We start from the raw sequence: 25,491 nt of genomic DNA, 5'->3' as shown, positions 1-25,491 counted from the left end.
GGGGAGTGAACCAGTGGATGGAAGACCTCTCTTTCTCTCTGCCTCTCAATCTCTCTCTGTATAACTCTGACTTTCAAATAAAAATAATAATAAATATATCTTTAAAAAATAAATCCTTAAGTCCAATATTTCTTTACATATAAATAAATAATACATATATTTATTTGATCAATTATATATACAATTTGTCTTGAAATCATGCAGGCACTGTACTTCAAAAGTTCTTGAATGACAGTTTTCAACATGAATCTGTGCAGCTGGAAGCAGAAAGCAATAAAAGAAGTCTGTTGTCTTGTGGATTGTTTTCTTTCTCTCATTTTTGTAAGTCTATTGAAGTTTCCAACCTTGCAGAGTCTGATGGTGCTGTGAGATATCTCTGCTGGGAAAAGCAGAGCAGGGAAATTGGGTATTCACACAGATGGAACCAAAAATAAAGCAAAATCATCTCCCTCTCCTTACGGTTTGAAAGATTGTATGGTGAAAATTATCAATTTTATTGACTTGACTTTCCTACCCAAAGACTCCCAGATCAAGCATTTGTGGTGTCAGGGAACCTGCTTGGAAGGGGGAAGTTTCAAAAATAAAGACAAGTGATGTTACACACTGATTTATGGGAGTCTTGCTTGCACAGAAACTGTATCTCCTACTAATAATGACTGGTCTGTGCTCCTGTGATTAACTTTTATAACTTCCTAGCACTTTCTGTTGAAATTGCAACATTAATAATTCTAATTCTCTAAAATCCTTCATTCTGAATGTCTTATTTTGTATAATATTTGAAGAGCTGAAAGACATGTAAATTTAGAAAATCTAAAATCACATCAAAATAAACAATGTATATTCAAGGTGTATTTGGAGTAATTCACATCTTCTAGTAAGCTCCAGAATTAAGGATGCTTTTTATTTAATTGAGTTGCCTCAGTAGCAGGTCTAAAGCCAAGGGCAGAAACAGGTGTTTGGTGAGAAATTAGGAAACTGATTAGAAGTGAACCAATGGTTAAAAAGTTTGTTTCTGTCTCTTTGCCTTTACATTAAAAAATTTAAGATAAAAATTTAAAATAAATCCACAGGATAAATAATTAAACAGTAAACAATTCAGCCTTCATTTCTTCATATGATCAAAGGAACATTATGCCAAATTTTACTTACCAAATGTAATAGGAATCTATGAAATATAAAGTCAATGTGACCTGTTGTTCTTACTAAGTCTTTGAAACAAATCTGAAATAATACTGAGATTTAGCATTTTTCTAAGATGAACTTTAAGTTGAAGAATATACTTGATCTTAAGTGATATAAAAATTATTTTATCCACAGAATATATTGATAGAACCTTATTTCAAGAAAGGAGACTAAATATGTATTTTTTCTCATCTCCAATCTCTGCAATAGAGAAGCCTTATTTGAATGGGGTCTCTATTTTTATTGTACTGATGTAATCCATAAAATAAAACAATGATAGATGACATACATTTAATCATGTAATTTAATATATCTTCAAAGTGTAGAAAAGCATTTTTTACCTATGATTTCAGTAAGCCTATGTGGAATTTACATAAAATCTATTCTATAGATAGATGATTGAGGAAGTATAATGATGCAGGGTTTGAAAAAAGTTTCTGATTTATAGAAATATTATTTATTCTATTTGTTATATCCGTACAGAATTGTTACATGGTATTTTTGTCATTAAAAGAGACTTTCACGCATTTCATGAGTAAAAAAGGTAATTATAAATAGTACAATTGTCTTTGTTGGGTGAACAATTTGCTTATACTCTTTTACCCACTTAATTAAACTTTTAATGTGTTTTCCCAGATATCCCTTGTATACTACCAATTCTTTTTGAAAAACGGCATTTGTTTTATTTATTTGAAAAGCAGAGTGACAGAGAAAGAGACGGAGAGATAGGGAGACAAAGAGGTCTGGTTCACTCCCCACATGGCTGCAATAGCCGGTGCTGGTCCAGGCTGAAAGCAGGAGACAGGTGTTGTATTAAAATGGGGCAGCGGAGACTTGAACTGGCACTCCTATATATGATGCTGTCAATTTAATACATTGTACCACAATGCTGGTCCCTATCAATTCTATCTTGAGCTGGATACTTTTTTACCCAGATAATAAAGTGTTCTACTATGAACATGGATGCTTTTCAAGCAATGAAAAAAGCTTTGATTTGTGTATTTTGAGATTGTTACATGCCTTACAGGTTTGTAGTTTTATATTAATGGTTTATGTAATTATTGCTTTATTATTTGTCATTTGATTTTGTTTTTATTCAATGGTTACTATAGGAATAAAAACCCTTTTTATGGCTGGGTCATATCATAGTTGTATCTAAGATTAATGAGAAATCTCCGTGTTGTCTTCCACAACAGTTGTATAACACTCCTGGAATTTACTGAAAGTAAATGAAATCAGCATATGAAAGCATTATCTGTACTCCAATAACTAACATATGGAATCAACCCAGATGTCCATCAGCTGATGACCAGATAAAAAAATGATGGTAAATAAATATGTGTGTATATTATTATATTATACATACAGAGACACTATGGAATACTATTCAGCCATAAAAAAGAATGAAATCCTGTCTTTCACATCAAAATGTATGCAACTAGAGACCATTTTGCTTACTGAAATAAGACAGTCTCCAAAAGACAAATATGTGTTTTCCCTGATTTGTGGTAACTAATATACTGGGTACAAAAATTGTAATGGATCTGAACAAAGTTGAAATTTTTAGAATTATTATTTATAGCACTTCTCTGTACTCTTGAGAAATAATGGTTTCTCTACTTATTACTTGTTGAATTCTGTATTGAGTGGGGGATTAAGCCTCTGACTATAAAGAGAATTGAAAGTATGTCAATGTAAAAATTAAAAGAAAAATAAGAAAAGAAGGACGAAGGGTGGGAAGTACAATTATGCTCTTAAAACGGAAATTTTTGATTTTTTTTAATTTATTTATTTATTTGAAAGTCAGAGTTACACAGAGAGAAAGAGAGGCAGAGAGAGAGAGGTCTTCCATCCGCTGGTTCACTCCCCAATTGGCTGCAATGGCCGGAGCTGTGCCCATACAAAGCCAGGAGCCAGGAGCTTCTTCCAGGTCTCCCACGTGGGTGCAGGAGTCCAAGGACTTGGGCCATCTTCTACTGCTTTCCCAGGCCATAGCAGAGAGCTGGATCGGAAGAGGAACAGCCAAGTCTTGAACCGGTGCTCATATGGGATGCCAGCACTTCAGGCCAGGACGTTAACCTGCTGTGCCACAGCGGTGTTCCCTAAAACTGAAATTAAAAAAAATTTTTTTTGGTGCAGTGATTAAGAAGCAATTTGGATGTCAATATCCAATAAAAATGCATGTGTTTGAGTGCCCACTTTCTATCTGATCCAGCTTCTTTCTAATGCACATCCTGGAAGACCACAGGTGCTTGCTAACTGCTTTGGTTCCTGATACCCATACGTGAGAACTAGTCGGATTTCTGGCCTACTGATTTTTGCATAACACATCCCTATGTGTCATAGGCATTGAGGAATAAAATAGCAGATGGGTTTTCTATCTGTTTGTGTCTTGATCTCTTCTTTCAATAAAGAAACCTAAAACTCTTTGGGAGGCTATATGTTAAAATATCAAGTTCTTCAGAATATTTTCCAAAACCACACTTCCATATATATTGCATATACTTCTGTACATCATGACAACATTTTCTGCTTTGTTTTAAATGATTTGCTTCATTAACAAGTTAGCTATAATACCAAGTTCACAGAGTATCTACTGTATGCCAGGAACTGCTCTATGTGCAGTCAGTCACATAAAGAAAATCTCCACCCATAGGAACTCAATTCCAGTGAAGGAAACAAACAAAGATCACATAAAGATAAAAAAATATATATTTGATCAACATGATTGCATTGGAAAAATAAATCAGGGAATGGTGCTAGAAATTGCCTAATATGGGTTGGCACTTTGAGTTTTAGTAGAGTGGCTAAGGAAAGCTATACTGAAAAATCACATTTAAGTAAAGACCCAAGGAGGTAAGGCCTAAGGCAAAAGACATCTGACACAGAAAGAGCAAAGACCTTTGAGCTTTTGTGTCACTCACAAAAGGTCCCACATAACATCCTTTTCCTATGTCACAGACATAGGAGTCAGAGAATAGGAAAAAAATATAGCTGTTTCAGGTGACAAATTGAAGAATATGACTGTTTTTTTTTTTTCAAACTAAAAGCCACATAAGTATTATCCAAAGGGTACAGCCTTTGTCACTAATGTAATGCATGACTTAGAGCAGATCAAATCATATTCTCTCTGCAACTAACAGATCTTGAAAGACAGAAGAGGCAGCACACTTAACTCCTCTCCATCTCTTCTACCAAATCAACCACTGGTAAGATATTGGAACATGAAAACAGAAGTGAATTTTCAGGTAAGTTCCATCTACACAGAGGTATGAAGCCAGGAATTCCAAGTTATACATTATAGTAAATGTCCTCTCATTTTGTCCCTCCATGTTTCTTTTGTAATAATGATTATGATAAACTAATAGCAATTTCCCTTGGTTATCAATAAATACACCAATTTATGGGACTAGAAGAGTTAACTTGTATGGGATATCAAGACTCAGGTTAATGGTAATAATTACAATTTCCTCAAGGACAAGGAGCATATTGTTAATATTTTGGCTAGGGATTGTGTCTTACACAGACCAAAAGGGAGTAAAATAAAACTATATCAGATACGAAGTCAAGTTTTAACTCCTGGGAGAGAAAATTGATTCAAACTTTGATTTTGCAGTTTTTTCTTTCCTATTACTGAAGGCTTTAAGAATCTCAGCTTTCACTACTACAGTTACTGGCCCAATATAATTTAAGAATTAAATAGAAAGATTAAACATTCTGATTAAACTGCATCTTTTCAAATATACATGCATATCTATATTTGTTTCTTTAGTTAGAATTGTCAGACTTGGTAACAGTTGAAGATACTCAGTTAAATTAGAATTTTCAATACTTTTGTTTTTGGTATAAGGATGCCTACTAAATTAGGATATTATTCATATGTACTATATGATTGTTAAGTGGAAATATGTTTCAAGCAATATTTGGAATATCCTGTACAAAACATATATGTTATATAATCAAAACTCTACTTACAGTTCAGTTGTAATGTTCTAGAACTACATATAGAAATTGAGCACAGTATTATATTTATACATGTCTACACACTTAATAAATGCATTACTTAATTAACAAAATATTTATTCACTGATAAGAAAGTTATACAATAAGTTGATCTTCGTGAATAACCTTAGACAATCATATATTTAACATTTTAGATTAACTAATTAATTATGAGTACAACTGATACATTGCAACTTGATTTTTCAATCAATATGGAATGTGTTTAGTTATGTTTTAATGATCTGTATATAAGTTTATGGAGAATAATTAACACTATATAAATAAAAATAATCAAGGAGGAGACACAGGTAACAGGTAAAATAAGATATTGCTTACCTTATATTTAAAAATTTACCTTGATGATAAAGTTTCTGATGCTTGAATATATTTTTCTTTATGGGAATTTGAAATGAAGACTCATGTTCAATGAGTTCTAATGCAAATGGAATTCTTCAAAATTCCTTCATTTTTATGAGATAAACATAGGCACTTAGCATTAGGTCCAGAAAAATACTGTCCCCTTTTCAATATCTTCTTTGATTAGAATGTTCTTATCTCTGTAAATAATGACTTGAGAAAATTCTATTAAGTTCATTGTGTTTCTTACCAGCTACAAAGGAAATTTAAAGTAATTTAAGCTGATGGTTTTTGCTTACCAAATACATAAAGTGAATTAACTCTTGTTATAAATTTTTCTCATAGACTTAAGGAATTAGAGTAATTATACAATAAACCATGTCAAATTATTAATTCCCCACTCCTTGTGTCAAGTGTAGTGCATCTTTATGAGCTCTGTTCATTGGAGTAAGTGATATTTCACATATTTTCTCTGTCAGATAAGACAGTGCACACACAGTGATTCTTGTCAGAGAGTTCACTATCTAAGAAATATCTTGACCTAATCAACAACATTAAACAATTTAATGAAATAATTTAATAAAATAAAATGCAATACTTATACTTGATAATTAAATACAATACATTGACAGCAAGAGACACTAACAGAATGAAGAAATGATTTGCTTTGATGCTGATATCAGAAAAAATATAACTTTATTTATTTTCTCCCTAGAGGGAAAGGAATATGCTAAAATGATGAAGTACTAACAAGTATCTTCAAATTTAAAATATATATTAACAAACATAGAAAATATGGCATTATTAATCTTTTTGTGCAACTACACTGAAGATATGGCATCATATTTATTTATTTCTCCAACACATAGTTATCATTTTGTAGAATTATTATGTGCTGATATTATCTAATAAAAATTTTAAAAATCAAAGAACACATTTGGAGATTTGAGATATTGATGGTCATACACGACATACAACTGCCAAAATCAATCCTCAAGTGAGTTAATAATGCCTCATCTAAATAATAAAAAGCTACTTAATAATAACACTACATTTTGAATACACTATATTAATAGTTGTCTTTTTAGAAGTGCAAATTCTTTAGAAATTATTGCAATGTTCTTTTTTAACTTTTATTTAGTAAATATGATTTTCCAAAGTACAGTTTACAGATTACAATGGCTTTCCCCCCCATAACTTCCCTCCCACCCGCACCCCTCCCATCTTCCACTCCCTCTTCCATTCCATTCACATCAAGATTCATTTTCAGTTATCTTTATATACAGAAGATTGATTTAGTATAGATTAAGTAAAGATTTCAACAGTTTGCACCCCCACACAAACACAAAGTGTAAAATACTGTTTCAGTACTAGTTATAGCATTAATTCACATTGGACAACACATTAAGGACAGAGATCCCACATGAGGAGTAAGTACACAGTGACTCCTGTTGTTGACTTAACAATTTGACACTCTTGTTTATGGCATCAGTAATCTCCCTAGGCTCTAGTCATGAGTTTCCAAGGCTATGGAAGCCTCTTGAGTTCACTGACTTCGATCTTATTCAGACAAGGTCATAGTCAAAGTGGAAGTTCTCTCCTCCCTTCAGAGAAAGGTACCTCCTTCTTTGATGGCCCATTCTTTCTACTGGGATCTCACTTGCAGAGACCTTTCATTTAGGTGGTGTTGTTGTTGTTGTTGTTGTGTTTTTTTTTTTTTTTTTTTTGCCGGAGTGTCTTGGCTTTCCTTGCCTAAAATACTGTCATGGGCTCTTCAGCCAGATCCTAATGCCTTAGGGGCTGAATCTGAGGCCAGAGTGCTGTGTGGGACATCTGCCATTCTATGGGTCTGCTGTGTATCCCACTTCCCATGTTGGGTCGTTCTCTCCTTTTTTGATTCTATCAGTTAGTATTAGCAGACACTAGTCTTATTTGTGTGATCCCTTTGATTCTTAGACCTATCAGTGTGACCAATTGTGAACTGAAATTGATCACTTGGACTAGTGAGATGGCATTGATACATGCAATCTTGATGGGATTGTATTGGAATCCCCTGGCACATTTCTAACTCCACCATTTGGGGCAAGTCTGATTGAGCATGTCCCAAATTGTACATCTCCTCCCTCTCTTATTCCCACTCTTATATTTAACAGGGATCACTTTTCAGTTAAATTTCAACATCTAAGAATAAATGCGTGTTGGCCAGCCCCGCGGCTCACTAGGCTAATCCTCCGCCTTGCAGTGCCAGCACACCGGGTTCTAGTCCCGGTCGGTGCACCGGATTCTGTCCCGGTTGCCCCTCTTCCAGTCCAGCTCTCTGCTGTGGCCAGGGAGTGCAGTGGAGGATGGCCCAAGTGCTTGGGCCCTGCACCCCATGGGAGACCAGGATAAGCACCTGGCTCCTGCCTTCAGATGGGCACAGTGGGTCGGCCACAGCGCGCCGGCCGCGGCAGCCATTGGAGGGTGAACCAACAGCAAAGGAAGACCTTTCTCTCTCTCTCTCTCACTGTCCACTCTGCCTGTCAAAAAAAAAAAAAAAAAAAAAGAATAAATGTGTGTTGATTACAGAGTTCAACCAATAGTATTTACTAGAACAAAAAAAATTACTAAAAGGAAACAACTAGTATAAATATAGACAGAACATGTTCCGCCTCTAGGGATACTGGGAGTAACTAGAATTGTACACACTGTAAAAATGATTAAGACTAGAAGCCCTCTAGGATAAAACAGATGTTATTAAATGTTTCAATCTTTTACCTCAAATGTCTCTCTCCAAAAACCCAACTTTTCTGGTCTGCGGTGAGAACCCAGGAGTTTTCACAATGTTTTCTTTGCACTGATGTGAGCCATGTGACTAGATTTGACCAGTGGCCAGGGACTGATAATGGTATCCCTCACTTTCACTTAAAGCTGTTAAATCCAATAAGTCCCATCTTTCTCACTTTTCCCTTTTAGTCCCTGCCATGGAGATTCCATGAGAGAGGGGCAGCCAAAACCAAGTGTCCTGAGCGTCAATACATAAGAACCAACACTTGAGAAATTTCAGATTTTAAGCAACCAGATTTCTTATTAAGCTCTTGATATTCAGGGTTAATTTGTCAACAACTCACATAGACTAATTGGGTCCACCTAAAAGTTGAAAGCAGCTGATCCCAAAAGCTCTAATCAAATGGCCTTAAGTGTCATGAACTTTGCAGCAGATACATTCACAGTCTATGTGTTATTTCCTTTTCTTGTCACCCAATAATTGAGCAGGGAGCTGAATCAGAAGTGGAGAAGCTTGGACACAAAAAATTGCCCAAGAATTGGCTTCTGTATGGGATGTCTGCATCATAAACAGTGGCTTTACCTGCTATGCCACAATGTCAGCCCCCACAACATAATATTTATTTTGTGTTTTTTCTCAACTCCTGTTCGGTGAAAGCTTTCTGTGTAGCTTATCTCTCATATGATTTTCACTTTTTAATGTTATTATATTTAACTTTGAAATAAATATATGTGAAAACACAGGGACTTCTTGGAAAAATAAAAATAGGGATCAGACATTTTTTTCTTTAATAGCCTTTATTTAGAGAAATTTTACAATCACAGTAAAGTGAGTAAAGTATAGATTGTCCATGGACTTCCTGTTTCCACACATGAATACCCATCCCTCATTTCCAACATCCCCCATCACGATGACATATTTGTCAGAAATGATCAACCTACATTAACACATTATTGTAAGGTTTGCTATATAGCTCATTTGGGTCATGGATTCCTTCATGCATTTTCATGGCTTAAAAATTTACTGTGTTTATTGCTGTGTAATATTCCATTGTTGTGATGTGCCGGTTTATCCATTCACTTCTAAAAACATCTTGGTTGCTTCTAAGTGTGACTGGTTACTTCATAAAAACTAGATATGTCAAATTGATGCTGAATTTTAAGAATTCTTATTGTTTTTGTTGTATTGTTATTTATAAATCTTTAGCAAATAAATATTCAGTTGCCAATATGTGCAAATCCCTTTCTGTAGAGCCCAATTAAAGCCAAGTGTCACCTTTTATGTTGATTGCTTCAAGGAAATCAAGGAAAATTGACTCTTTTTTCCTTTGGTATGTTTGAACATGATTTACCTCCCAAACACATGCGAGTATTTATTTATTTATGTATGTATTAATTACAGATTTATTTATTTACTTGAAAGATAGAGGGGGAAGAGAGAGAGAAAAAGAGAAATCTCCCATCAACTGGATTACTCCTCAATGGTGGGAGTTGGGCCAGGCCAAAGCCAGGAGCCAGGGAGCTTCTTCCAGGTCTCTAGTGTGGGTGAGGGGGCCTGAGCACTTGGGTCATCTTCAGCTGCTTTCTCAGGCACATTAACAGGGAGCTGGATAGGAAGTGGAGCAACCAGGACTCAAACCAGTGCCCCAAGTGATGACAGCACTGCAGGCGGAGGCTTATTCTTCTGTGCCACAGCACTGGCTCCACATGCAGGTATGTAAACCCCAAAATCATAAGTTAATGATGCTAAAAATGTGAAAAGTTAGCACAGTTATGGAATGTAGAAGTGGAGCCTTCAGAAGTGATTATGATTGCATCAAATTACTGGGGTGGGGCCACTTGATTGCATATACTTTTGTTTATCAGAGAACATGCAGACATAGGCAGAGATACACATAGACTTCCGTGCTCCCACTCTTAGCACATCAAGCTCTCTGTCACCTATGAACTTTGTCAGCAAGAAAAACTATCACAAAGGACGGACCAATGAATCTGCTTGGTTTTGTCTGTCAATCTCCAGAACTGTGAGCCAAATAAACCTCTTTAACTTGTAAAGGTTGCCTCACTCAGGCATTTCATTACAGAAACGAAAAGCAGACTGACACACCTTTCTTTGCCTTTCCTTTACCTTTTAATCTTTACTGATTTTCTCCTCTCTTCTTCAGCCCTCTCCCTCTCCTCTTTTTCTTTATAAGCTCAGTGGGATGTGAACAATCAGAACATTTATTTGTTAGAAGTTCAATTGATCAAAGTTAATTTTTAAAAATTTAGTTTAAAAAAAACATGATTTCTTAGGAATAGAGAAGTGCTTATGTTGGTGAAAGACTTTCTTAAAGACTCATTTGAGGGGCCGGTGTTGTGGCACAATGGATAAAGCTGATGCCTGTGACACCAGCATCCCCTATGGGTGCAGGTTCAAGTTGCAGCTGCTTGACTTCTGATTCTGCTCAATGTTAATGTGCCTGGGAAAGCAGTAGAAGAAGGCCCAAGTGCTTGGGCCCCTGCTACCCATTTAGAAGACAGGAAGAAGTTCTGGGCTCCTGCCTTCTTTGGACAGGCCCAACTCCAGCAATTGCAGCCATTTGGGGAGTGAACCAATGGATGAAAGATTCTCTCTCTCACTCTCTCTCTCTCTCCCTCTTTCTTTGTCACTCTGTTTTACAAATAAATAAATAATTATTTTTATTAAGTATTTTTATTTAAAAAGCTGAGTGACAAAGGGAGAGATAGAGAAAAAGAGATCTTCCATCTGCTATTTCACCCTTCAAATAGCCACAACAGCTACGTAAGGGCCAGGCAGAAGCCAGAAACTAGGAAATCCATTCTGATCTCGCACACAGGTGGCAGAGACCCAAGCACTTGGGCCATCTTTTGTTGCCTTAGGTGCATTCAAAGAAAGCTGGAATACAAGCTGAATAGCTGAGATTTGAATTGATATTTTTATATGGAATGTTGACAGTTGATGTCACATGTGGCAGCTTAACCCGCAGTGCCACAATACTGACTTCAATGAAAGACTTTTAACAACTGTCAAGACAAACTTCTTACATTTTACAAGGGTTGTATAAAAATTAATAGCAATTATCTGTCCCCTCTAGAAATTTGACATGTGCATTTGAATACTTCTCTGAGGAATCAGATGCTCTAGGATAAATGTGGATGTTTGTAGACCAAGAGACATTATGCTATATGCTGCCCTAGCTGTGATCATTGGTGAATTTTGGCATATACTTTTGTAACTATCTTTACTTTGTACGTAGTCTGACAATGTAAGTCTTGAAATAACAGTCATTATTGAGTTAATGAGAGATAAAGAAATATCTTCAATCAGCTGCCTCACTCCTCAAATGCCGTAATCATCAAGGTTATGCCAGACTTAAGCCAGGAATTTGAAGCTCAATCCCAGTCTCCTACTTCAGTGGCAAACTCTCAACATAATTGAAGGGTCATTATTAAATTTCTTATCTCAGAAAAAATATCAATATAACAATAATGATTAAAGAAAGTAGTAGGAAGCCATAACTACTCTAATTCATAGAAAATTATAGCTACTCTAATTTTTAATGAAATTCAGAAAGATTAAATCAGCAAGTGATTATCAACCTTGTGTACCAATATAAATCTAATTATAAAACAGATAATTGTGATTAATAATCAAAGGAGCATAAATAACACAGCCATCTGTGTGTTTGCAGAAGTCATTTAACAGAGATAACACATAAAATGAGTTCATAAGAAATAAAATTAAAACTGATACTTGTGCCGTTTTAATTCTATGATCTTATAAAAATATGTTGAGGAATTCAAATTTCCAAATTATGCAATTTGAGCTATGTGTATAGAGTACATTCTGGAGTGACTTGTGATATTCAAAACAATCTTCACTTTGTAGTGTACTTTTAAAAACTATTTTTTATTTAAAAGGCAGAGATATATAGAGATGCATTGATATGTAGGGAGAGAGACAGAGAGAGAGGTAAAGAGATGTCTTCAATCATCTGGTTCACGCCTCAAATGCCTTAACCACTACAGTTGTGCCAGGCTGATGCCAGGAACTCAAAGCTCAATCCCAGTCTCTCATTTGAGCAGCAAGCTCCCAACTTCTTGAGCTGTGATGTGAGGCTTCCCAGAGATTGCATTAGCAGGTACGTGAAATGGAGAGCAGAGTCGGGACTCAAACCAGGCACTCTAATGTGTGATACAATTGTCCCAAGTGGTGACTTAACAACTGTGCCATCTGTTCTCCCCATGCAGCTACTTTTATTGTATATATCATTTACATAATCTATATTTATAATATATACTTATAGATAAGTATATATAATAATTTTATTTATATGTACAGTGACAGTTTTCATGGAAGGAAAAATGTATTCATTATAAAAATGCATATATTTATTGAACAGAATAATTGAGAAATATAAGTTAAAATACAATTTCTCCTTTTTCAAATTTCAAAATTTTATTGCTTGGTTTTATAATACTTGCATCTATTGCTCTGCAATGGCTTCTAAGCTCTGGTGACTTCCTGTTCCTTCAGGCTCATTTAGCACCATTCCCACACTACTTCCATTGTTCCAATCATTTCTAAATGCCTGTTTCTTTAAAAGTCATATTCTCTGTTCTGTGATCTCCTGTATCAACTCCATCTAGACCATTCTTCACCCTCTCTTTTGTTGCAGCGAACAATTCATCCATCTTCTTTTGTTGTTATTGTTACTTCTTCAAATAAGCATACTCTTACCACAGAATAGATTTTTCTATTATAATAACCACTATATGTTATTTTAATTTATGTGATACTATAAATCTTCTCAGCCAAACTGTGTATTTAAAAAGAAAATCATTTGCTTCACTGTGTCCCTTGTTCTTGAAATGAATTTATTTATTTATTTATTTATTTATTTATTTTCCTTCCTTTTTTTTTATTTTTAAGAAGTAGAGCAACTGCAACTCGAACCAGCACTGCAAGCGGCAGCTTAATCTGAACCACAACACTGGCACCTGAATGAATTTTTTTAGAAAACAGGTTAAGTAGATAAACAAAGACAGAAAGATATAGGAAAACACAAATATACAAAGATAGACATATACATTTAAAATTAAATCAAAATCATTTAAACCATTTTTAGGAGAATAAAACCAGCATAAACAATTAAAAGTTGCAGATCATTTAATGTAATTTGTTGATTTTAATTAAAATACAGATGTTCAGGCACATTTGAACTCAAGATAAGCATAAAAATCTTATTGTTTATAAGTATATCCCCAAATTTTATTCACTGCATTGATGAGATGGAATGCTGCATTAGAATTAGTCTAGTCAAGGAGGAGGGAGTGGCCATGATAAAAATAACAGCGTAATCAGACTACGAAAATGTGTCCTGCTTCATTGAGGAAGCTGGGATTAATAATTTAGGTAACAGAAAGTAACCGAGCCAGAGAATGCACTCTAAGGATAATTATTGGGAAATCAATGAAAGTCTGAAAGGAAGATCAAAGAACCATATGTGTATATACTGAAATTACACATGGGAGGATGTAGAAATCTGTTCTGTATACATTATTTTAAAGAAATACTTGGAAAATTAGATAATTTGAATATAGGAAATCAACTAGGAAAGACAGGCAAAGCTTGGGACATAGGCAACTTCAATAACAAATAAAAACAAGTTATTATTGCTATCTGACATCATATATAAAATGTGTCTTCAGTCTACAATGACGAAAATAAATTTCTTTGCCAATAATGGGGATTGACAAACTTTATCTTAATTTTTTGTTTCATCTTTTTGAAAATTATTGATTGATTTGAAAGGCAGTGTTACAGAGAGATAAGGAGAGATAGAGATTCAGAGATTAGAGAGAGAGAGGGAGAGAGAGAGAGAGACAAATCTTTCATTCTCTGGTTCACTCCCCAAATGGCTGCGATAACCAGGGCTAGGCCAGGCAGAAGTCAGGAGTCGGGTGATTATTCAGGGTCTCCAACATGGGTTGCAAGGGGCCAAGCACTTGGGTTATCTTTCTTTACTTTTCTCAGGCTATTAGCAGGTAGCTAGTTCAGATGTAGAGCAGCCGAGATGCAAACCAGAGCCCATACAGGATGCCAACACTGTAGGAGGCAGCTTAACCACAATGCTGGCCTTGCCAACAAACTTTCAATATACTTTCCTTAAATTCCTAAATATTATTTAGAGAAAATTCAAAATTAAAAGTTGAGATTGAATAGAAAAACATCATCTGAAAAGAGACAATTTCTTGTTAGTATTACTCTTTTGGGTCAAAATTCAGCTGAATCAGAATGCACATGCATTTATATTCTTCCAAAATAGGTGTTTTCTGGTTCTATCAACTAAATAATTTCCCCAAATTAGGTTTTAGTAGATAGATATCAGGAGAAATAGCTTGTTTATAGCTCCATCAGATCTGCAGTTGGCAGACAAGAGGTCTTTTAAGATTGATTTACTGCAATGGCAAAATGATCTGCTTTTCTATCAACGTTTAGTGTGTAGCTTAAGAATAATAAGATAGACTCCAAGAGCATCCTATAGAAATGCTGGGCGAACAATCAATGTTCCACAATTCAAACAGTGGAAAATGAGAGCAGTTTATTTATTTATTTTTTTTGCAACTGCCAATCTTATGCTTCCATACTGTTAGTAATGGTAAACTCAACTGAAAATTGAGTCCATGCATGACATGTGTAAATATCTCTACTCTGTCAAGTGTATCTCTGTATAAAAATGCCTTAATTTAATGTAATTACAAAATAATAATAATGTATGTCAATCTAGAAAATGTTTCAGTTTCCCAATTCCCTTTCATTATATTTTCTGAACAAAGGATAATAATGCCAACTCTTTTTTAATATTATCTTTTCATTTTGCAAATTCACATATGATATTATTTCTTATTTATTTGATTTGTGTCCAAGTGACACTATTTAACAATATAATTTACATAGATTGCTGCTGCAAATTTTTAATGGTGGGCTGCACCACTTGTCATTGAATGTGCACTGACTATGCCACTGGGAGTATAACAGAGCCATCCCACACCACTGAAATCACAGCTCAACCTCCCAATGCTGAGCTAGCTCAATATTTGAAGTGAATATAGAATAACTGGAAGCTTTAAATAAAATCAATTTAGAGTGCCTGAATGGAAAGATTAACCTCAGGAAACGATCATGTTAAGGATTAGACACCCAAAGCAGTATCTCATTGTAATGACTCCAGTAGGAAACTGTTTTATAAAATCCCCATCCATCTATGTTTAAATAGTTTAATTTTCTGACTCTAATAATGGAGACTATTCTAACTTGGAATCTCTACAAGCAAACCCTGAAGCAGAGGCCTTTATAGATAATAATTTATTAGGGAGGCCACTGTCCACTTGCAGGAGTTGTAAATTAGAACAGTGGATCAAGGGAAGGATAGGGTTGATGTGAGGATATATTATTGAAATTAAATATTACTACCAGATCTCACAAATTGTAGTTTAAAGTCCCTTATGTGAAAAGAAAGAGGAAATGTTGTATCTGTAGTTCTCATTCTCATGCCAGCTACAATGTTCCCCACTGTGGTGTGAAAACTCTCCACTTGAGAAAGGAGAATACTGTATGCATCACTCATTTTACAGACTTCCAGATCACTACAACGTTAGCAAAAAATCATTTATAGTGGCATACTTAAAGGGCAAGGGCTTTAAGCAAATCAGAGGACTTCAAAGAGAATGGCTATGCTATATGGAATTCCATTCTTGAAAGTAACACACTGTATTGTCTTTGTCTCACCTTAGAGGAATATATTTTGAAATTTATTTTTTATTTATTAATAAAGAGAGAGAGAGAAACAGACAAACAGTTACAGAAAGACATTCCACCCTTCCCATTTCCTTACTTCTCAAATCCCCACAAAAGCTGGAGCTGGGCTAGACCAAACCAGGAGCCTGGAACTCAATCAAATTGATCCATATAGGTGACAGGAACCAAGGAACTTGAATTGTCAGCTTTACTTCCACTGGTGCACGTTAGCAAGAAGCTCCTCCTCAGGCCCTCCAATATGATGTATGCCCTTCCCTGTTATGTCTTTATTTATTTATTTTTTTGACAGGCAGAGTTAGACAGTGAGAGAGAGACTGAGATAAAGGTCTTCCTTTTTTCTGTTGGTTCAGCCCCTAAATGGCCACTAGGGCCAGCGCGCTGCACCAATCCGAAGCCGGTAGCCAGGTGCTTCCTCCTGGTCTCCCATGCAGGTGCAGGACCCAAGCACTTCGGCAATCCTCCACTGCACTCCCGGGCCACAGCAGAGAGCTGGACTGGAAGAGGAGCAACCGGGACAGAATCCAACGCCCCAATTGGGACTATAACCTAGGGTGCTGGCGCCGCAGGTGGAGGAATCGCCAAGCTAGCCGTGGCGCCAGCCCTCCCTATGATATCTTAACCACTATGGCAAATGCTCACCTCAATTTCTTTAACTGTAAAACAAGTCCTGATATATGATACAGAAAACTGTCTTTTCTATTATGGGTGGATTTTACCTACTCTGGATTTTTTTCAATTTCTACAAAACTACATATAATTATAAGTAGCTATTATGTATATGTGTATATATGTACTTTATATTTTGTTATCATTGAGGATTGCAAAATAAATTTGTGAAACAAAGAGAAATATATTATTTTCTGAAATAAAATAGTCAAGAAACATAACTGAATAATCACAGAGGATTAAGCCCGCACATAGAAAAACTAAATGTAAATTGAATAAATAATAAATTAAGAAAATTAAAAAGTTCTTTTAAACACAGCTTTTAAATACTTTTTCCTAATTTAAAATTAGAAACACGTAAAATTAGAAAGTAGATTGGTCATATAATCACAACTGTATAGATTTGTTAAACATAATAAGTAATAACATGTATTGTTTTATATGTGTTAAAAATATGAGTGAAATGGAAAATCATGTAGAAACTGGTACTTAATATGGGATACCAACTTTGCAAGGGGTAGCTTAAACCTACTGAGCCACAATATTGGTCCCAAAACATCTATTTTTTAATGGCCACTTTTATTAAATACTGAAAAATATCATTAACGATCATGATGGGCATTTATTTTATTATTTAAAGAATCATCATTTTTTAGTAAAGATTTATTTATTTATTTGAAAAGCAGAGTTACAGAGAGACAGAGGCAGAGAGAGAGGTCTTTCATCTGCTGGGTCACTCCACAAATGGCTGAAAAGCTAGAACTGCACTGCTCTGAAGCCAGGATCCAGCAGCTTCTTCTACATCTCCCACATGGGTGCAGGGTCCCAAGGACTTGGGCCATCTCCTACCACTTTCCCAGGCCACAATACATAGATGGATCAGAAATGGAGCAGCCGGGATACCACTCAGTGCCCATATGGGATACTCGAACCAAAGGCAGAGGCTTAGTCCACTAAGCCACAGTGCTGGGCCCAGGTTCATCAGTTTTTGATTAGCTAATACTCTTCTGGCCTAATAGAATATGTGTAATATGCATAATGTCATTTCATAATTCACAGTTATGAAATAGAGAGATACTATTATCTCAATAATGTAGATGAAGAAGTTAAAGCTGAGGGATATTGTGAATTCTGCCCATAGTCACAGATCTCCCAGACGCACAGAAGAGTGGTAAGTCCAGACCCCAAGGTTCCCATACCTAAATATTGTGTGGTACTGGCTTAACTTCTATAAACCTTATCTTTTTCTCGAAAAATTCAGCAGAAGTTTTATCTTTAATTGATAATTTTGTCTTAATAAAAGCACCAACATTGTTGGAAACATGTGCCTGTTCAGCACTTAGAGCTCTCAGGGCATCATTATTCAATATCCCTGCATCTTAAGCAAAACATCATCTCAATGGCTTTTGTGTGTTATCTGTTAATGGACTCTCAAATGACTTTCCAGACATCAGATTCATCCCTTTTGCAATATAAACTGGAATTTATTAAAAACCATAGTAGTATTCTTTAATATGATCTATACTCTCACAAGAGAATGGAAACAGACAAAATACAAGACAGTAAATGGTCACTACTATCTTTTTATAGTCAGTAAATACTCAAAGCAAAGAAATTTTATATTAAACCATTACTTGGATTAGTATGGGATGTATTTAGTGTAAGATGGAATGATTAGTATAGAGGATTGTTAAGATGACTGGATCAAGGATGCCAACTAGTTTTCAACCTTTGGTGAGTAGAATCAGTCAGCATGACGAAGAGTCAGAGCTTTAATCAAATATATGAAGAGTTCCAGTTTCCATATTTCCATTGACATACAAAGAACTCCATTGGCAATTAATTCAATTTGCAAAGAATACTTGGCAACAATGAAACATATCTTGATATTATATCTTCATGTGTGTGTATACATAAATGACTTCGAAAAATTCATATAAATGAAGTTAAAAGATGTTTAACTGTAATTTTTGATATCCATGCATAACTTTTAAAATATATTTATTTTCATGAATTTTTGAAAGCTCCTCAAATACATGGCTATTAAATTTTTGTATCAATTAATTTTGCATCCAAAATAAACTAATACATGATTGTACATCAATAAACTTCTCTTTGAATTCCATTTTCTAGATACTTCCATATTTAACTGAAAACTATCATTTCTATAATCTATTTCAGCCTGCATTTTCCAATATTTTATTTTGAATATTTTTAAACACACAGAAAATTTGACAGAATTTTACAGTGAATATCCCTACATCTGTAACCCATATCCCAGCATTAAAACTGAACAGTACTGGTTTTTCTTTCCATCTTTTTATTTCTTTAACCATCAGTAACCACTTAGTTTTGGATTCCTTTTAAAGTAAATTATTGCTTTGATGTACTTTCCACTAAATTTCCAACCTAGATTTTTATGTGAACATATAGAAAATACTATTTTGCTAATTTTTGCATCTTTGGGGAATGAGAATAAAAAAAGAAATCAATTTATTGTGGTGCTTTCAAATTAATTCAGCGATGGTGCTGCTATGATTTATAAGCAGCAAGGCTTGTAAGAAGGCAATGACTGCTGTTGTTTCTGGCCATGCATAACATGTCTAAATTAAAACCCGCCTGTAAACTGGAGATGCTGTCACCTTTGCTGCAGCTCAGCAGGCACATTTAATTCATAAATCCTTCAGCACTGCATCCTCAGACCTCTTCTCTAAGCAACCACATCTTGTCGTGAAAACCTTTCAATGACTTCCTTCCACTGCAAGTGAGATGTTTATGGCAACAGACAGGAGTGTATGGCAGAGTCTGCAAAGTCATTGTGTGACCTCTGAGGCAACAGCACAGCAGATGCAGTGCAACTGTGGAGGATTTCAGACACTTTAGGATTTGATCAGAAGAACCATACTGAGGCAGTTAAATAAAACATTACTGAATATGTCCAGTTGTAATTATATCTGCTTAATAGGGACTTCAGTAGAATCAAACAGGGTCATACTTTCCTACGAATTATCTGAGCTTTCATGTGGAGAAAACTGTATTTTGTTGTTTGGGTTTCTTGTTTTGTCATTGAATCAGTGTCCCAACCCTGCACATATAGTTTGAATTTTAAACAGCTTTTCAACCTCTTATTCAGCAGTTTCTACTGATGACTTAAAAAAAAAAGTATAACACATTTATTTATGTATGAAAAATTTACCAGCCCCTTATCGCACAAATCAACCATGATAGTCATGTGGAAACAAAAGTATATTGTGCTATCTTCTTAAAGTTTCACAAATAATCACATAAAGAGTGGTATACAAAATCTTCAGTTAGATTCTGCCTTTGGAGGCATGGGTATTGTAATGCAGTGAGTTTAACCACCACTTGAGAGGGCTGCATTCCATATCAGGGTGCAGGTTTGAGTCCAGTCTACTCTGCTTCTGATTCAGCTCCTTGCTAATGTGCCTGGAAAGAGTGGATGAGGTGTCAAGTATATGAGTTGCTGCCATCCACTTAGGAGACCCAATGGATGTTCTAGTTTCGACGGCCCAGCCCCAACAGCTGCAGTCATTTGAGGAGTGAATCAGTAAAATAAATATCTCTCTCTCTCTCTCTTCCCTTCTCCCCTCTCCCCTCTCCCCTCTCCCCTCTCTCTTCTTCCTGCTCCCTTTGACCTTTACAAATAAATAAGGGAACGTTTATAACACATATACACACATTGCTACAAATCACATCTCTAGTGTGAATAGTCTCAAAGCTCCATCGACTTCAATGTGTAAGAAAAAGCTATCTCCTGTTTGCTCAGGAGAAAAGAGAAAGCTAGAGGGTAGCTTATAGTTCTTTCCTCACCCAACTTGTTGAATGGCTGTTTCCTATTTTAAATAAACTAGCTCAGTGAGACAGTAGATTAAACACCAGCTGTGTAACCTTGAACCTGCAGTTGTCTAATGATTGTCTATAAACAACGTTCCTCTAGATTTTGAAAAAACGGATAGTGTTGAAAACAGCTTGATTCACCTTGAAAGCTGTAAATCTATTTTCATATGCTTGGGCAAAACTCACTCTACTATAGTATGTTGCATTTCACGCAATGTCACAAATCACGAACCATCAGAGAGAGGTGTTTCTCATTCCATCTGCAAAGAGAGATTCAAGTGGCTGAGCCTGAAGCAGCTGTTCTTGATATTTTCCCATGTCATGCTCAATTAGGAAGATCCACTCATTTGCAGGGGATGATGAATATAATATTCCACAGCTTTATTAACCATATTCTTTACAATAGCCTAGGAATCAATAGATTTATATAAGTAAAAAATAGACTTACAAATCTCCACATGGACTTATCAGAGATGCACATATGATTTGATGAAACAGCACTACAGCTTTTATTCCAAAATATCAATTTAATCTGAATCACTTTTATAACATAAGAATGCATAGAGAATGTACTATGTTGGACAACTAAAATATATTAATATTTCACAGACAAGTGATAAAACTATTAATGCATTATTTACCCCAAGTAAATTATCAAATATAAAAATAAAATACTTGTATATATTTTCACTCTACATAAATATACATACACGGACATCCTTTAAATAAATGCTTTAAATTATCTTACATAAATCTATTTATATCATATTATTCAATAGAATAGCAAAAACTGAATTTGATATTGAATGTTTGATATACAAGCACTTGAAGTATTGTCTATATATGCATTTTCTTTGCAAAAAAAATATCTTTCTAAACATAGAACACATGAGAAGGACAGGTTACTATGTTCACAAGCAGTTTTTTACCCTGATAAAACTTCAATAATTTGCACCTGTTCCAGCACTCCTCAGTGTTTATTGTAGCTCTAACTAGACTCATAATGATTTCTGCACTTTCTTTTGAACCAGAGTTTGGGCTTAAAAATGATCTGACACTTTAACCTGAGGCCCATTAATTAAGTTCTATTTATATTTATATCATATTGTCTGTGAAGATTCACCTGCATGTGCCCATGCTCAGAGGACAAGTTTGGTGGTTCCCTGTGTGTGCTTCGTGCTTCTATTACTGCGTTTTTCACATTACAGATTTAAACTCTGAATGCTTTGAAGAGAAATGCTGTCTTTCATTATTTTGGTATTCCCTGCATTAGTGGAAAACATGGCACAAAGAAAATATTCTTTAAATGTTTATAAAATATATGAAACCTGAATTTAAGTCAATCTGTAATTCCTGTCATATGATAATATCTAACATTTTAAAATACAACACATTCCTTGTGGGAATCATCACCAATCCACTTAATTGATTTGTGTAACTACAAATGACATGCTGATTAGGTCTGTACTACGATTTCAATTCACTTAAAGAAAATCATAACCTATATGAAACTAATTTTAGAAAGTAGAAATGAGGGTAGAAATGTGTGCTAATTTAGCCTTGAATCAAGCAGTACAGCAGAAAAGAATGCTTTTCGGAAGGGTAGAAGTAGAGAGATTGAAAAAAATAAAGTGAAATGTGAAGTTAAAACTAGTTTAGATAAATTTTGAAAAATCTATTGGCAAATTAACTTCACATTCTAAATCAGGAGAGATGATAAAATCATGTATAATTTCCAAGATTTTAATCAGTATGCTAGATAACAATGGTATAGGGAATCAGTGTATAGTGCACTCAATAAAAAATATGTTTTCATTTATAAGTACTGAATAATATATTCAAAACTAAAATTATGAAATGTAGTAGGTTAATCAGCAGAATATTCATAACAAGTAACCTTTTAATTACCAAAAATTCTTATTTCTGTGGTTAATTAATATACTCTTTCTTAGAATTAGGGTTTTTATTAGGAAAATATATTTCAGGGAAGTTTTAATTTAAGTGATATAAAGTATTTGTGATTATATCTTATATAAATGAATATCTTCATTAATATTTGAGGAGGTGTTACACTGTCTTTTTAAATTTGATAACAATATTATATGTATCTTTGCTGGAAATTAAAAACATTAAATGAGCAGTCATACATAAACACAACTAAATATGATTTTGAATTATTATATGAGTTTTATGCAGTATTATTGTATTGCAGATGCTAGTGTTAGTCTAACATAATGGTACTAGCACTGGGTGCTGAGCTAATCAATTTGTAGTAATCACTTCGATCCATGTTCTTTAATTTATATTCTAAACAGAAGAGCTGAATGGATAGCTATTACCTAACAGTTCCTTATTATTAAAGTTTCCTTGTATTTTAAATGGAATAGAATTCATTGATCTGAACTAGGCAAATGGTATCTTTTAACATACAGTGTGAAATCTGAGAAGCATACCACATAACTCTAACATTTATAAAATCATAATATCAGCATAATAGTATGAAAATGGAAGTCCTTTTAATATTTGCTGTAGCAAGTGGTTATGATCTCTAAAGTAAATAAAATGACTATAAGAACAGAAACCAGAAAGATAACCTTGCTCTTTATTTTATAAAATAGTGAGTCTATAATAACATTTTAAGTGCAATGTTGAGTGTTGTTTTAGCTCCATTTTATAGTAACCTTTGCAAATAGAGAAACATTTTGTGAAACACTTGTGTTAAACAGGGAACTGGGAAAAAAAACATTTTTGGCACAGATTCTTTGTGTTTGGTTTTCAAAAGAACGTGAAATCCGTGGGGGCATTTAGCCTGGCCATTATCTATATTTGCTGGATGTGACTTTTGGCTCCAGCTTCATGCTAATGAGGATATTGGGAGGTATCAGGTGATGGATGATTCAAGTGCTTGGGCATCTGCCAACACGGGGGAGTCTTAGACCGAGTTCCTGGTTCCTGCCTTCAGCCTGGCCCAGCGCAGGCCAACGCAGGCATTTAGGGAGTGACCTGGTGGATGGGATCTCTCTCTCTCTCTCTCATCTTTTTCTCTTTGTCTCCATCTCTCAAATGATTTTTGGGAAAAATATTAACTTTAAATATATACATAGTATCAATTCTAATTATTCCAAGAAATAATAAAGAATTTAAATCCAGGTAGTGGTTATACGTAGAGTTAACATATCATGTTATTAATGGAGATCATCATTGAATAACAGATATGGGAATTTTTTCATTACATTATATTTTTTACCAATTTAGTTTGAAAATTAGGATTTCATGGAAAAACACTACAGCTAGTATAGGTCAGGCATTTTCCTATTGTATTTTGCTAGATTGCTAAGTTTGGGCATTATCCTCATCATGTTGTAGAAATAAGCATTTATGGAAGCTGAGGAGTTTTCCTTGATGTGCAAAATTAAGATTTACCAAGTACAGGTGTACATGTAAATACTAATAATCACAGGATAGTTTGAGATCTTCACGTCTACCAGGTAGCATGTTTCCTTTAAGACCCAGCCCTGCACAGTGATATTTGTTATGTTAGAATGGGATAAAAATCTGCTGGGTCCAGCTTGATGTCAAAATACATTAAATAATCCTTGCAATCTAGAATATTTATCCAACTAGGAGTATAATATTTGCTTAGTATTTAAAGCTTATGTTTAATACATAATCATGGGTAATAAATTTTTCACAAATTATATTTCACTTGACAGGATGATTTATTAGGTTCGTGAATTCATTTAAAATTCAGTACCTTTGGGTGCTGCATCACTGAACTTAATAAGCCAGATCCTCCCACTGGAGTCAGTTGCTTTTCAAGCTCCTAGGGTCCTATTAAATTAAGTTCTTCCGTAGAGCAAATGCTTCCCTAGCGTTTTAAAAGTTCAAACCTCCTGCACTGAGGAAATACCATATGAGTAATAATAATAATAATAATAATAAAACTAACAACATGCCATTTTTTCATCCAAATATTACTGTATTTACAGATAGTCTCATTTCTTGAGGTTTTTAGGGCTCTTTAGTAATGGACATTGTGATTTTTTCAGGCAAGCAAAATGGATAACTTGCTCCCATTCTACCATTTATGGAGGAATTTTTACAAATATTTTTCTTCTCTATTTCCATCTTTGCTATTAGTTGGACAATGTTGCCTCCAGAATTAAGCTAAAGCAAAACTAAGTTCTAAAGTATTATTACCTAGAAACATTGAGTAAGTAGTGAGTGGTAATTTCCCACTAGATTTCATTTGTAAATGTTTTGTTGATTGGTGGGAACTGATGAGAAAGAGGAAATAATCCTGTCGCTCCCCGTCTTTGTGGAGGAACGACACAGGACCCTGCGCTGTTCTTTTGTCTGCTCGGCCCTTCCCGGGTTTGCTGCTGGTTCTTCCCGGGTTGGCTGCCGTCCCTTCCACCTCCGTGGAAGGGCGGTTCCCCCTGGCCACTTTTCCCCACTTCCGCGGGGGAGCGGCACACCGCTGGCCGGCTCTCTCGGGGGCTGCACAGGTGTTCCTTCAGATAGATGTTCCCCTTAGATGTTCCTGGTGCATGTTGTCTCTCTCCTCCTTTATAGTCCTCTTCCGCCAATCCCAACTCGGCTGCCCACACGCCGAGTACGCTGCTCTCCTCCAATCAGGAGCAGGATCAGCTCCTGGAGGTCATCACTCAAGTTGGCAAGAGGCAGCTGCGTAGAAGCTGTTTGCTCCTCTCCCAGCGCCATATTGTGGGAGAGCAGATGCATAGAATAAGTCTTAATTCCAGTAACTTAGTCTAGTCCGAGTTGCTCCCCACAAATCCTATTGTTTATATAAATTCACCTAATTTTTCCTTGTC

At 35.1% G+C, this 25,491-nt stretch overlaps 1 long non-coding RNA gene across 1 annotated transcript in view; it reads left to right on the top strand.

Moving 5' to 3' along the window:
* LOC127492838 (uncharacterized) overlaps positions 1–25,491 on the top strand; it is a 95,965-nt gene that overhangs the window by 30,973 nt on the left and 39,501 nt on the right. Inside the window, exons 4-6 of the long non-coding RNA XR_011382142.1 lie at positions 205–321; positions 2,379–2,509; positions 4,326–4,430. This is a non-coding gene — a long non-coding RNA (uncharacterized lncRNA). The remainder of the gene's footprint in view (positions 1–204; positions 322–2,378; positions 2,510–4,325; positions 4,431–25,491) is intronic.

This window comes from Oryctolagus cuniculus, chromosome 14 (genome assembly GCF_964237555.1).
Source record: "Oryctolagus cuniculus chromosome 14, mOryCun1.1, whole genome shotgun sequence".
Taxonomy (NCBI): domain Eukaryota; kingdom Metazoa; phylum Chordata; class Mammalia; order Lagomorpha; family Leporidae; genus Oryctolagus; species Oryctolagus cuniculus.
The sequence above is the reverse complement of the archived record's forward strand: the minus strand, read 5'-3'. Positions and strand labels throughout refer to the sequence as shown.